This window comes from Salvelinus alpinus, chromosome 13 (genome assembly GCF_045679555.1).
Source record: "Salvelinus alpinus chromosome 13, SLU_Salpinus.1, whole genome shotgun sequence".
Classification (NCBI taxonomy): Eukaryota; Metazoa; Chordata; class Actinopteri; order Salmoniformes; family Salmonidae; genus Salvelinus; species Salvelinus alpinus.
The window spans coordinates 28,995,646-29,010,728 of record NC_092098.1 but is presented as its reverse complement, the minus strand read 5'-3'; the positions used below and the strand labels follow the sequence as shown (position 1 = coordinate 29,010,728).

At 43.5% G+C, this 15,083-nt stretch overlaps 1 long non-coding RNA gene across 1 annotated transcript; it reads left to right on the top strand.

The window, feature by feature from the left end:
• Positions 1-1,649: 1,649 nt before the first annotated feature.
• Positions 1,650-14,058, top strand: LOC139537499 (uncharacterized). The gene is made up of 3 exons (XR_011667555.1): positions 1,650-1,776; positions 2,313-2,422; positions 13,596-14,058. It is a non-coding gene; the product is annotated as an uncharacterized lncRNA (long non-coding RNA).
• The last annotated feature ends 1,025 nt before the right edge of the window (positions 14,059-15,083 follow it).

Sequence of the window (15,083 nt, the reverse complement as noted above, 5' to 3'; positions counted from 1 at the left end):
CACTATGATGATGGAATAATACTGTGAAATTGTGAAAATTATGATGATGCCCTTGTAGTGTAGATGCCCCTGTTTTGGTGGGATAGAGTTTTGGCCTGCCTAGTGACAGGCAATAAGAGGGCTTCCTGAGTGGCGCAGCATCGCAGTTGCTAGCTGTGCCACTAGAGATCCTGGTTCATGTCCAGGCTTTGTCGCAGCTGGCCGCGCCCGGGAGACCCATGGGGCGGCGCACAATTGGCCCAGCATCATCCGTGTTAGGGGAGGGTTTGGCCGGCAGGGATGTCCTTGTCCCATCGCGCTCTAGCGACTCCAAAGGCGGGCCGGGTGCATGCGCGCTGACACGGTCGCCAGGTGTACAGTGTTTCCTCCGACACATTGGTCTGGCTGGCTTCTGGGTTAAGTGGGCATTGTGTCAAGAAGCAGTGTAGCTTGGTTGGGTTGTGTTTCGGAGGACGCGCGGCTCTCGACCTTCGCCTCTCCCGAGTCCGTACAAGAGTTGCAGCGATGAGACAAGACTGTAACTACTAATTGGGGAGAAAAAGGGGTAAAGGTAAAAAAAAATGTAATAGAAAATAAAACAATAAGAAAAGAAGATATTTTTAAGAAAGGTCCAAACATCTCTGCCAATAACAGCTAGTTTTCATTTTCCCCTTCCCCACTCAGACCACTCTCAGACAGTCATAGCAAAATTCTTGCTTGAGAAATTGCTCTTTGCTAAGAAGCTATTTTTGTTTCTTTTTGACAATTTTAATTTAAAGCAATCACAGTAAAGTACTTCATTGTTAGCCAGAATTGATTTGATATTGAAATAACAACGGCTGCATTGGACCTTTAAGCTTGAGTCCCTGAAGGATGCCTCAATCCTTCACAGTGCCTGCTAGTGCTTTATGTGACCACATTAGAAACCATGTGCAGATGGGACAGTATTTTTTGTGGGGTGCGCTGGAGCCTGTTGCCATATGTGTGCAGTATAATTGATAGTGGGCTGGGGCTCAGGAGGCGTCGTGGGCTGGGCCTCAGGGACTTGGTGCAGGACTGGGGAAGCCACAGAGACTCTCTGGGTCTCTGCTAGAGACTCTGGTGTCTCCTGGATGTTGACAGGTCTGCATTAGATAGCTAATTACTGTCAGAGTACAGACTAGGCAGTCACAAACCTACACCCTCTCTCTCCACGTAGCAGACATACCATATGTCTATTTTCTTTCTCTCTCTCTCTCTCTCTCTCTCTCTCTCTCTCTCTCTCCCCTCTCTCTCTCTCTCTCTCTCTCTCTCTCTCTCTCTCTCTCTCTCTCTCTCTCTCTCTCTCTCTCTCTCTCTTTCCCCTCTCTCTCTCTCTCTCTCTCTCTCTCTAGTTTCTCTATTTCCCTTTGTCTGTCTGTCTCTCTCCCTCTCTCTCCTCACTAAAACAGTTCCTCTAAAGGCCGCCGCATTCTATCGAGTTGAAATGTGGCGGGCCATTTTGCCCATTTATTCCAATGAAATTTTGTGACGTTTTTCTGTTCGACAGATTTTGTTTCCGGCTGTTCGCACACACAAAATGTTTTCTTGAGGCAGGTTGAAGTTCGGTAGCCGAAGTCTACGCCCCTTCATCTGTGATTGGTCAACTGTAGAGGTGGGAACTATGGACAGGATTCTTCAATGAAGTGTTTGTTTTCATTCAACCAGAGAGTGGTCCGGCAAGGATACAAGTTTCTTATTCATCTTGATTCAACCTGAACTCTGTGGATTCAACATGGTGAAGAACAACGACAACAACTTTGAGCTTGGCTTGGCTTGGTAATATTGGTGCTTTTTTAAAGCTTAGTTCTTTAATGTAACTGTCCAGTGAAAAATCTCACTTTTAAAAGTTCATATTCTGTTAACCCAAATAATGTTGTTGACTTGTCCTACACTGCTATTTGTGTCCAAAGGTACGCCCACACCATTCTAACCCAAAAAAGCAGTTTTTTAACATACAATTTCCTAGAAATCTGGAAGCACTGAACAGTTACTTTTTAAGGTAGAATGCAAACACAATTGTGCGCTTAGCTGAGTTCTGTTAGGAGCAAAGAGAACCTAGTCTGCAGTAGTGTTACTTATGAGAGATCAGCCCTAAACATCCCCATGTGCCCCACTCCTTTTTCCTCTTCACAGAAAGAGCCCCGTCCCCTCAGTCCGCCATCCTTCACAGCCAACCTAGCTCAACCACAGTCTTCCCAGCCCATCCTCTATTCCTTTATCCTGCTTCCGCCCCCTCCTGCTTCCCTTTCAGGTAATTGGCTGTAAGGTATTATCTGCCTAATTATCAAATAAATTAATCTCCTCCTCTGCAGCGCAGCACTTTCACAAAACAGGAAGGCTGGATTAGAGGGCTGTTCGCAGATCCGGAGCCTGGCCGGCAACTCGCTGCGGGGGAATGCACTCAATGTGTACACACACACAGGCAAGCGTGTGCACCCACACACACACACACACAGATAAGCTCACACACACAAGCGGGCATGCACGTACAGTTGAAGTCGGGAAGTTTACATACACTTAGGTTGGAGTCATTAAAACTTGTTTTCCAACCACTCCACAAATGTATTGTTAACAAACTATAGTTTTGGCAAGTCGGTTAGGACATTTTCCCAACAATTGTTTACAGACAGATTATTTCACTTATAATTCACTGTATCACAATTCCAGTGGGTCAGAAGTTTACATATACTAAGTTGACTGTGCCTTTAAACAGCATGGAAAATTCCAGAAAATAATGTCATGGCTTTAGAAGCTTCTGATAGGCTAATTGACAAGATGCTGGAGGAAACAGGTACAAAAGTATCTACAATTGAAGTTGGAAGTTTACATACACCTTAGCTAAATACATTTAAACTCTGTTTTTCACAATTCCTGACATTTAATCCTAGTAAAACTTCCCTGTCTTAGGTCAGTTAGGATCACCACTTTATGTTAAGAATGTGAAATGTCAGAATAATAGTAGAGAGAATTATTTCTTTCAGCTTTTATTTCTTTCATCACATTCCCAGTGGGTCAGAAATGTACATACACTCAATTAGTATTTGGTAGCATTGCCTTTAAATTGTTTAACTTGGGTCAAACGTTTCGGGTAGCCTTCCACAAGCTTCCCACACTAAGTTGGGTGAATTTTGGCCCATTCCCCCTGACAGAGCTGGATTAACAGAGTCAGGTTTGTAGGCCTCCTTGCTCGCACACGCTAACCTGAAAGGCCGCTCAGCAAGGAAGAAGCCACTGCTCAAAAACTGCCATAAAAAAGCCAGATTACGGTTTGCAACTGCACATTGGGACAAATATCGTACTTTTTCAACCATGAAGCACGGGGGTGGCAGCATCATGTTGTGAGTGTGCTTTGCTGCAGGAGGGACTAGTGCACTTCACAAAATAGATGGCATCATGAGGAAGGACAATTATGTGGATATATTGAAGCAACATCTCGAGACATCAGTCAGGAAGTTAATGCTTGGGCCTTCGAAATGGACAATGACCCAAGCATACTTCCAAAGTTGTGGCAAGATGGCTTAAGGACAACAAAGTCAAGGTATTGGAGTGGCCATCACAAAGCCCTGACCTCAATCCTATAGAAGATTTGTGGGCAGAACTGAAAAAGTGTGTGCGAGCAAGGAGGCCTACAAACCTGACTCTGTTACACCAGCTCTGTCAGGAGGAATGGGCCAAAATTCACCCAACTTAGTGTGGGAAGCTTGTGGAAGGCCATCCGAAACGTAAGACTCAAGTTAAACAATTTAAAGGCAATGCTACCAAATACTAATTGAGTGTATGTAAACTTCTGACCCACTGGGAATGTGATGAAAGTATTAAAAGCTGAAATAAATAATTCTCTCTACTATTATTCTGACATTTCACATTCTTAACATAAAGTGGTGATCCTAACTGACCTAAGACAGGGAATTTTTACTAGGATTAAATGTCAGGAATTGTGAAAAACAGAGTTTAAATGTAGTTGTGTATGTAAACTTCCGACTTCAACTGTAGGTATGCATCCAAGCACACACACAGACAGACACACACACACACACACATAAACACCTCCAAAGCCCAAATGACACATATAGTGGTACAAATCACAGGTATGTGGTTCAAATCTCTGTAAAAAGTGTTGCTGGAGGGAGAAAATGTTTACTGATCTATTTTATGGGCCAGGAGAAAGGAAAACAATGCTATTAGCTCCCACTCTAGCCAATAATGCCACAATAATGTTTACGACCTGAGCGGGTTTAGAGCTAGTATTTATGAGAAAGAGGTGCTCATTATGTCCTTTTATGGGCACAGGAAACAGAGTATTTTGTGAGTAACATTTTCTTAGAAATACTCAAATAGAAAACAATATGGAAGTCTCGATCTTGCCCAACATAAGGGTAGAAAGACAAATGCTGCGTATAGCTGCACTACGTGACCAAAAGTATGTGGACACCTACTCGTCGAACATCTCATTCCAAAATCATGGGCATTAATATGGAGTTGGGCCCCCTTTACTGCTATAATAGCCTCCACTCTTCGGGGAAGAGCTTTGCTCTAGATGTTGGAACATTGCTGCGGGGACTTGCTTCCATTCAGCCACAATACCATTAGTGAGAGTGAGGTCAGATAGTGATGTTGGGCGATTAGGCCTGGCTTCCAGTTGGTGTTCCAATTCATCCCAAAGGTGTTTGATGGGGTTGAGGTCAGGGCTCTGTGCAGGCTAATCAAGTTCTTCCACACCTATCTCAACAAACCATTTCTGTATGGACCTCACTTTGTGCACGGGGGCATAGTCATGCTGAAACAGGATAAGGCCTTACCCAAACTGTTGCCTCAAAGTTGGAAGCACAGAATCGTCTAGAATGTCATTGTTTGCTGTAGCATTAAGATTTTCCTTCACTGGAACTAAGGGGCCTAGCCCAAACATTGAAAAACAGCACCAGGCCATTATTACTCCTCCATCAAACTTTACAGTTAGCACTATGCATTCTCCTGGCATCCTCCAAACCCAGATTTGTCCGTCGGACTGCCAGTTGGTGAAGCGTGATTCATCACTGCAAAGAATGCATTTCCACTGCTCCAGAGTCCAATGGCGGCGAGCTTTACACCAATCCAGCCGACTCTTGGCATTAAGCGTAGTGATCTTAGGTTTGTGTACGGCTGCTTGGCCACGGAAATCCATTTCATGAAGCTCCCAACAAACAGTTATTGTGCTGACGCTGCTTTCAGTTGCAGTTTGGCACATGGTAGTGAGTGATGCAACCGAGGACAGACAACTTTTACACACCACGCACTTCAGAGCTCTGTGAGCTTGTGTGGCCTACCATTTTGCGGCTGAGCTGTTGTTGTTCCTATATGTTTCCAATTCACAATAACAGCATTTACAGTTGACCGGGGCAGTTCTAGCAGGGCAGAAATTCTACGAACTGACTTGTTGGAAAGATGGCATCCTATGACGGTGCCACGTTGAAAGTCACTGAGCTCTTCAGTAAGGCCATTCTATTGCCAATGTTTGTCTATGGAGATTGTATGGCTATGCGCTCGATTTTATACACCTGTCAGCAAACGGTTTGGCTGAAATAGCCAAATCCACTCATTTGAAGGGGTGTACCCATACTTTTGTATATATAGTGTTTCTGTGTGCTATCTGTGCTCTGACCTTGAGATGCAATAATTGTGCGGAAAGGGGATGTTAAACATCCGTTAGTTGGACTTGGACACACACACCCACCCACACACTCACACCCATACTCACACAGAGTGGCAGCAGGCAGCCGTATAAACCCTGGCTCCTCTCTGTGGCATTATCTCATGCCCAGAGCACTCCCGCTCCATCCTCTGCTGGCTTGGCTCCGCGCACAGAAGCATTACGCGCATCTGCCACACATTAATCGTCAAATTATGGAAAAATTGCGCGTCAAAAGCCATTACCAGGGCCTGGGTCCCCAGGGGCCTTCTCTGGTCTCACACTTTCTTCTCTTCTCTCCCTTTTTCTATCTCTATCTCTCGCTCCATGATAGAAAGGGAAACACTTTCTTAACTTTTCGCACATCTCATTATTCTCTCCCAACTCTTCCCAGAAATACATTTCACAGTACTTTTTTCTTGCTGAATCATCCTCCACCATCATCCACCCCTCCACTGACCACTGCCGCCCCACCCAATCGCTCCCTGCTTCTGACAGGTAGTGACTGTCTCCCTCCAGACCATAGAATGCCCCAGATATTCTTGTCATGAATAAATCATTGTTTTCTCACCTCTGGTTTTGGTGTTAAGAGTTTGTTTTTGTCAGCACCTCGGGTCCCTCTTCCTGACTCACTGGCATACTCGTGTCACACCCTCTATGCCCCCGGAGGCCTTACATTTAGACATTGGCCCAGCTCTGAGACTCTGGCCTCAGGTCCCTCCCCCCAACACAACAACGTTTCCTTGTGTTTTGCATATTCAGGGAACAACTTGGCGACAGATTTTCATTCCAATATTTTAAAATCCGCATTTAAAAAATATGCACATTTTCCCACCAGTCGTGTGTTTCCACCAAACTGACTTGTTGCAGATAAAAATCAGTGTGTGATGACGTAGTGCACACAAAATGTACTTTGTTGCTTAAGTTTTCATGTACCGAGTGTGGGTAAACTGTGCGGGTAGGCTAGTCTACATGATGAGATTATTATGGATAAGAGCAAGAACATTTGTATTTGTCAAACGGCAGTCAAGCATCGACCACCATGTCACCAGAATAAGACCCTCAATATTTATTGGAAAGGAGCATCAAGATCACCTGCACTTTCACCACCCTGTGAAGTTCATCATAATATATTTAATCCGTATTTTAATAATCTGCATAGTTTACAGAGTCGTAGTGGGGGGACTACACACCATGTCATCGTGTGACTCCAATTTTACTTCAAAATGGCGTTTCCACCTCCATTTCTCGCAATTAATTGTACAGACACAAAAAGATCCAACCATGTCGAACGAACAAATGATCTGTCGGCATTTATGCAATTTTAAGATATGACTTTCCTCACATAAAAACTGTGGATGGAAACATGGTTGATATTACTTCCTCTACGTATGCCTCAAACCATTAACATATATTATGCCTGTCCCAACCCCCTTTAAACCTAAATATGATGCAATTTTTTATCATCTATCCCGATGCTGCCCTGCTCTAGTCTCAGTTTCACACCAGCAGAGAGACACTCATTACACTCCCGTAAAGTGAGCAGGTTTTAATCCATCCACTCACTCCAGATTTATTTCTTTAATTAAATGAAAGATATACATTGATATCTGGTTACACGGCATCCCTGCCCCATCCTCCACCCGCCCACCACCCCAAAAACTCTCACTCATGGCAAAATCATTTGGATGTGAAATTTGGTTCCCACCCAAAACCACTCAGGCTCTTGGACATGCAACAGGAATCGTTTAGGGGTGTGAAAGAGAAGATCAGTGGTTTAGCCAGGGGCGAAGGAGAAAGCACACTAGCAAAATAATTACACACCTCCTAAAATGCAAGCAGGCAGGCACGCACACACACAGTGTGTAAATGAAAGATCTGCGCAGATTACAGCCTTCAACCACATGCCTGCTTTTTTGTGTGCTAATTTGATAAAGCCAGTAATCAATAACTCCTAGAGGAATATCAATAGTGAACAAACGTCTAAGTACACACAAACCCAGTCTAGCGAAATGTACCCAAAGTTTTTAATTGTCCTTTGACTGCTTTATTGCCTTGCGAGGGCGGGTACTTTGCCCCTGAATTCTCTCAAGTGGTATTCTGACGGTAAAAACAACCCTGAGGATCAAATGCCGGAGGAACTCATTGATCCGATGTCAGGCTCACCCTGGCGGAGATTGTAAGAGAGATTTGTGGGGGCAGAGAGAGAGTGGTGGTGAGACAAAGGGTCTGGATTCAGGTAGCTATAGGGCTAAGGGGTGACCTCACGTTACAGTACTGTGTCATGTGTTCCTGAGAGGCAGGGGGAGGCAGGGGATGAGGGGGTGAGCAGAGAGGCCTAAAGCCTGGCCTTTCACGGCTCTCAGGGAACAAAGGACCACTTATACTACCAGCAGTGACAGCTGAAAACATCTTTAAGCTGAGACTGGATGTGTGTGTGTGTGTGTGAGAGAGTGGGGAAGTGAGAGGGGAAGAAAATCAGAGAGCGAGACATAGAAGAAAGGTATAAATATATGGATGTTTTGTAACCCGTTTCTAGCTTCCCTTCAAAATACCCAGCAAAACAAATATTGGCCAATATTTCAGAGCTAAATCTGTATTCCAAAGGAAAATCACACTACAGACCAATGTCTTCACTGTTTGCAAAGGGTCCTTTTCTGGTCGCATAGTTGCATAACAATCAGAACTGACTAATAATTACCATGCTCTCCATATTAATGTACCCTTGAAAAGGTTCCATTGAAAAGGGCACCAAGGGTTCTCTCCTCTGACTGACTGGCACAGTATGTCTGACCCTCCCAATGCCCTGCTTCCAATCACACTGGGCCTACATGTGAGCCCCTGTTGCTGAATAAGAGTCCTGACACAATTGAGGAACAGCAGGTCTCCCCCTGACCATGGATGCAGGGGAGGCTGGGCAATCCCACCCCTCTCTCCTACCCCTCTCATGAACCCCTCTCCCACCCTTCCTCCACACCAGCTGTTGTTTTGGAGGCTGGGATAAAGGCATGCAGGTCAAGACCCAATCAGGACCCGTACAATACCCATACATACAGGAACCATACAATATCCATACATACAGGACCCATACAAGACCCACACATACAGGACCCATACAAGCAGTGTACAAAACATTAGGAACACCTGCTCTGTCCATGACATAGATTGACCAGGTGAATCCAAATGAAAGCTATGATCCCTTATTGATGTCACCTGTTAAATGCACTTCAATCGGTGTAGATGAAGGGGAGGAGACAGGTTAACAAAGTATTTTTAAAACTTGAGACAATTGAGACATGGATTGTGTACGCGCCATTCATAGGGGCAATGGGCAAGGCAAAAGACTTAAGTGCCTTTGAACGGGGTATGGTAATAAGTGCCAGGCACACTGGTTTGAGTGTGTCAAGAACTGCAACGCTGCTGTGTTTTTCATGCTCAACATTTTATCAAGAATTGTCCACCACCCAAAGGACATCCAGCAAACTTGACACAACTGCGGGAAGCATTGGAGTCAACATGGGCCAGCATCCCTGTGGAATGTTTTCAACACCTTATAGAGTCCATCCCCTGATGAATTGAGGCTGTTCTGAGGGCAAAAGGGGGTGCAACTCAATATTAGGAAGGTGTTCCCAATGTTTTGTAGATTCAGTGTACAAGACCCATACATACAGGATCCATACGTACAGGATCCATACAAGACCCATACATACAGGACCCATACAAGACCCATACATACAGGACCCATACAAGACCCATACATACAGGACCAATACAAGACCCATACAGTACATACAAGACCCATACGTACAGGATCCATATAAGGACCCATACATATAGGACCCATACAAGACCCATACATACAGGGCCCATACAAGACCCATACAGTACATACAAGACCCATACGTACAGGATCCATACAAGACCCATACATACAGGACCCATACAAGACCCATACATACAGGACCCATACAAGACCAATACATACAGGACCCATACAAGACCCATACATATAGGACCCATACAAGACCCATACATACAGGACCAATACAAAACCCATACGTACAGGATCCATATAAGGACCCATATGTACAGTATGCATATAAGGACCCATACGTACAGGGTCCATACAAGACTCATACATACAGTACCCATACAAGACCCATACATACAGGACACATACAAGACCCATACATACAGAACCCATACAAGACCCATACATACAGGACACATACAAGACCCATACATACAGAACCCATACAAGACCCATACATACAGGACTCATAAGCCTGAATCACACTATATGGCCAAACCATGCAAATCCAAGTCGCGCTGGCATTCTTACGCATCCACCATAGTTGCTGGATCTGCACTAGAACGGACAATGTAAAACAAAAATATCAGAGCCAGCACAGTATGGTTTGGGTCGGCCCAATAATGTGAATAAGGAAAGGACCAAATACGACCCATTCAGGACCATGAAGGACCCATATTGGAACATACAGGAGCATAGAGCTGTGCAATAAGGACAAAAATCCATATTGAGATAAATTGCCTGAATTGATACGATAATGATAAATAGAACGATAAGTTTAACAATTTGTACCACAGTTTTTTAAAATTACCCTTTATTAAACTACTACTACTAGTTTGATTGTTGTAGCCATCAATTGTCCAAGTAACAATCACACATATTAGCAAACTTTTTTCATTTCAAACTTCACATTCCTCTAGTATAGGCTAGAGCGATATCAGCTAAATGCCTACGATAAGTGGTCGGTACGGTCGGTGTTGATAATTTTCGGTTTATCATCCCAGCTTAATAGGACAAGCACAGCCTGAATGTGGGCTTTGTCCCCCATCGCAGGGATTGGCGATAAGGTGTGTCTGTGTCTGGCAAGTGGTGACCCATCACCATGACCCTTGAACCCAAACAGCCACAAAGGCTACTTGTCCCCAGAAGCCATTTCAAAGGCCATGTCAGTGGAACTGGAGAACCTTGACCTCACTAAGATTGCGATGGTCAGAAATTTATGAGTAGGAGTTGGCTTATTCTCTATAATGCACAGGATATGCAAATGTTTTTGAATTCAAGAACATCATAATATATATGCCATTTAGCAGATGCTTTTATCCAAAGCGACTTATAGTCATGCGTGCATTTTACGTACGGGTGGTCCCGGGAATCGAATCCACTATCCTGGCGTTGCAAACACCATGCTTTCCAACTGAGCTAGATAGGACCATATTATTAGTGTAAAGTAACTTGTAAATTAGCTTCGCTTCACAAAAAAGGTGAGGCTAATGGTGAACTTCATCTTCCTATGTGGCCCAGTCAGACCATATGGGCTAATGGGAGGCTTGCAGTGACAACCGCCGCACATTGTGACTGGGGGGTAGCGGTGAGCAGGAAGTATCCAACTGACTCATCATATGAGCCCACCAGGAGCCCTCACAATGGAACAGGCAGGGGACAGAGGCTCCCTGAGGGAACTGGTGCATGTAATGAGGTCATCTTCCTGCTAACACAGCATCTCACATTCAACGTTGACTACGTTTACATCAACACCAATGTCCCGTTATTATTCAGGATACTCAAGTTTTCTTTTTTTGAGTTGATGCATATAAACATCATAAAGCTTGTATCCCGGTTATGAGAAACCCGGAGAAGATGCATGGGATATGCTGATTTAAGACGGGATACTGTGGCATGTAAACATCTTATCCCGTTTACTGTTTTTTTATGGTCTGCGCAGGCTCAGTTTCGCATATCATAGGTGTTGTGTGATGATGTTTTCATCTGATTGTCAAACAAATCACTTCAAAAAGTAGGCTGCCTGTGCAGTTCAGTCCACCATAATAATTCCATAATAATTAAGCCTACTATTAGTCATTTACTATAATTTAAATTAAGTTTCTGATTATAATTTCCTACATTTGGTAGGCCATATAATAATTTCCTACATTTGGTAGGCCATATAATAATTTCTGACATTTGGTAGGCCATTTGTAAACTATAGTTTGATACATGCAGCTTTTCTTCTGTCATAACTTGATGCCCCAGAAGACTAATTAAAGTAGTGTTCACCAGAATAATGTCTTAATCTAGTTAACACTGGTAAATGTGTCTGTTTCGTTTAGGGACTGGGGAGAAAATGCAATAACAGTGGAAAGATTGGTCCTGTGCAAAATGTTCAAAGGTCATCTGCTTGACCGGTTTTAAGGAAATGAAAAGCTGAGAAAATTACAAAATACATTTCTGATAAGACTTCAGTTCATCTTGGGTGCATATTTTATGTTGTTGAAATACTGTCTACTTGCATAACAGTGTCAAAGATAACAGATTAAACGCACATTCACATTTTCTCAAGACTTGCTGAATGAAAGAAATCATATTTCTCCACTCCTGTTCTCAAGACAAAATTAACATTTGTATACTTTCACTGCAAGAACGGCAGGAGTTACTATTACGCAACATGTGAGAGGTTATTGGCCTACAGTCAGTGTTCATATTTCAGTTACTATTCCAATTAACCCATATACTTAAATTAGGAATATTCTGTTTATTCATAGATACAGAGATACTCATGAGCGGGACATCAAAGTTGCATGTAAACAGTTTATCCAGAATAAGACCTTAACCAGGATATGAGCTACTATCCGGAATACTGTGAGCATGTAAACGTGGTCATTGAATGATTGGGAAAAGGCTGATGACAAAAGACTGACCGACAGTTGAAGTCGGAAGTTTACATACACCTTAGCCAAATACATTTAAACTCAGTTTTTCACAATTCCTGACATTTAATGCTAGTAAAAACTCCCTGTCTTAGGTCAGTTAGGATCACCACTTAATTTTAAGAATGTGAAATGTCAGAATAATAGTAGAGAGAATGATGTAAGAATTCATTTGTTTGAAAAATTGCTTGTGTCATGCACAAAGTAGATGTCCTAACCGACTTGCCAAAACTATAGTTTGTTAACAAGACATTTGTGGAGTGGTTGAAAAATGAGTTTTAATGACTCCAACCTAAGTGTATGTAAACTTCCGACTTCAACTGTATACATTAAGATTTTTTAAGTAAAACATTTGCCATGCTCACATTGTGATTTAATTTGTTCAAAGTCCACATATCATAATTACTACAGAAGTAAACTTATTTTCAAACTGTAAGTTTATTTGTGTCTAAGGCCTACTACAAACTGACCTTCTTCCATAGAGCTGGTGAATTCTATGTTCATTTGGGAATAAATAATAATCAAGCCAAGGCCAGGCTTGAAAAATGCAAGAATAAATTTCGGACAGAAATAAAATAGGCCAAAAAGGCTCTGTGGAAAAGCAAGCACGATATCCAGATATGATAAATGTGTTAATTAAATCTGGCTCCAGTCTCCAGTCCAATCTAATCTATCCGTTATTGCGAAATCCGCAAGAGGGTGAATTACAAACCAAGTATTTACTTGGGCCATAGTTCAAATCTGTTTCCTCTCAACACTAGGCATCTGTAGCATCTAAACAGAGGACCTTGATACTGCTTTGGTTCCAGACACCCTCCTGGAGTGTTAAGGGGCACTTTCCAGATATACAAATGTTGCGCAGTCTTGCACAGAATATCAGATCTTTACAATGCCTGGAGAGGTGTTTAACATCCCAGGAACCACATCAATATGATGTAATGATCTTGAAAGGATCTTGGTCTTGTACACAGATCAGCAGTACAGAATGTGTGTATCTGGAACACACCCAAGACACCCTGTTGAATTCTCCTCAGAAGGCATTTAGCTGCAGACACTTCAGCAGTGTGTTAAATGGTTCAGTCGATACACCTGTTCTGTTCGCCTGGCTGTGCCTCTGATAGCACTGGTTCACTCTCAGAACAGATCAAACCTGTCATTTACTCATTCTTTCTCTCCCCCTTTTACTTTGTTTCAGGGTTGTGGGAGGTACAGATTATGCAGAAACTCACTTCCTGAAGAAATGTCTCGGGTGCTGACAGGCTACGTTCCTGCAAAGACTGTTATGCTAATCTGGTCTTGTTAAATGCTGCAGAATGTCTGTGGTGGACTGGGGAAATGCACCATGAAACTCAATAGGTCCAGGCAGGAAGAATAGGGATACAGTAGAGGAAGCAAACATGTCATGTTTTTTATCCCCCCACCCCCCACCACCCCGCACATTCTAGTCCGCACTGACCCAGCCGAGGGGGGCAACATCTTGTTTTCAGAGGGGGTTTCGTCCCTGCCCAATTTTACAGCTGGATGGAGAACATCAATGGGGCCAGTGAGGCTGGGGCCAGACAATAGACAGGGAGCCAAGCCGGCTCCAACCCAGGATTTCCTGGCTTAAGGCACAAAAAAAAGTTAGACTCCGCCGCACAATAAAGAATGAAACTCTTGTATTTTCAGAAATCGAGGTTGTGTAATCTATGAGCCCAGATCACAATTCAGAAATCCATTGCAAAGCAATGACGGACGTTAGTGATGATGTAGTATTGATGTGTGTGTTGGTGGAGATGGATGACCTATCAGGTGTATTTATAAGCTGCGTTGGCGAGTTAATGGAACTGTCCGCTGCAGCAGCACTGCCACCAAACACAACAGGACTTAAAAAAGCAAATAGAGACGTGGGGTGGGCACTTCAAACGCGGCCGCCTCAAGATCAAACACAGCCTAACGGCAACCCTGGAAAATCCTGTCCACAGAGCTCTTTTCATCGGTTCTTAACTTGCATGGAAGCTGTCAGGACCAGTTAATGGGTTGATGCTGACTTCCAGCCAGTCTGCCATCCCAAACGTCCCCCGTTCCTTTCCCCCCTAGAACTTTCGGAAGTCTGGAGTTTTTGGGGGTCTTTTTTCCAGGAGTGTCTGCTGCCAGGCGTTCCCCCAGATTAACCTCCAGTTTCAAAGACACCCCCAGCTGTACCCCTTTGTGTGGTGGGATACCCTTGTATTCATGTGTGGACTCATTCATCCAGTCAGTCACTGTGCTGTGCTCTGCTCTGCTCCATCAGCTGCCAAAGCCTCCTTTAACAGACCCATTGGTGACCCCTTATGATGCAGACCCCATGATCATGGGCAGTTTGGAAGATTCTGCGAATCTTTAAAGAATCACGAGACTTCTTTATATAAACCATCAAAAGCTTGAAAGCAAGATGCCGGAGGCAAGTTGCAGACGACACCTGGTAGATGGTGGTAGAGCATTTATTTAAACTTTGAATCTGTACTCCTTGCCAATAATCAGTGTGTTGTTTTTTCAATCTACTTTTAGCAGAGCTATGGTTAAACGTAATTTTCAGTCGTTTGAGTTTCGGTTCAAAACACTTGACTACTGTCACTAGACTAGAAGAATTCTAGAAGGTCACTTTTCACTCTCACCCCTTTATCTGATGTTTGACTTTCTTCCGAAATCCCTCTGAAAGATC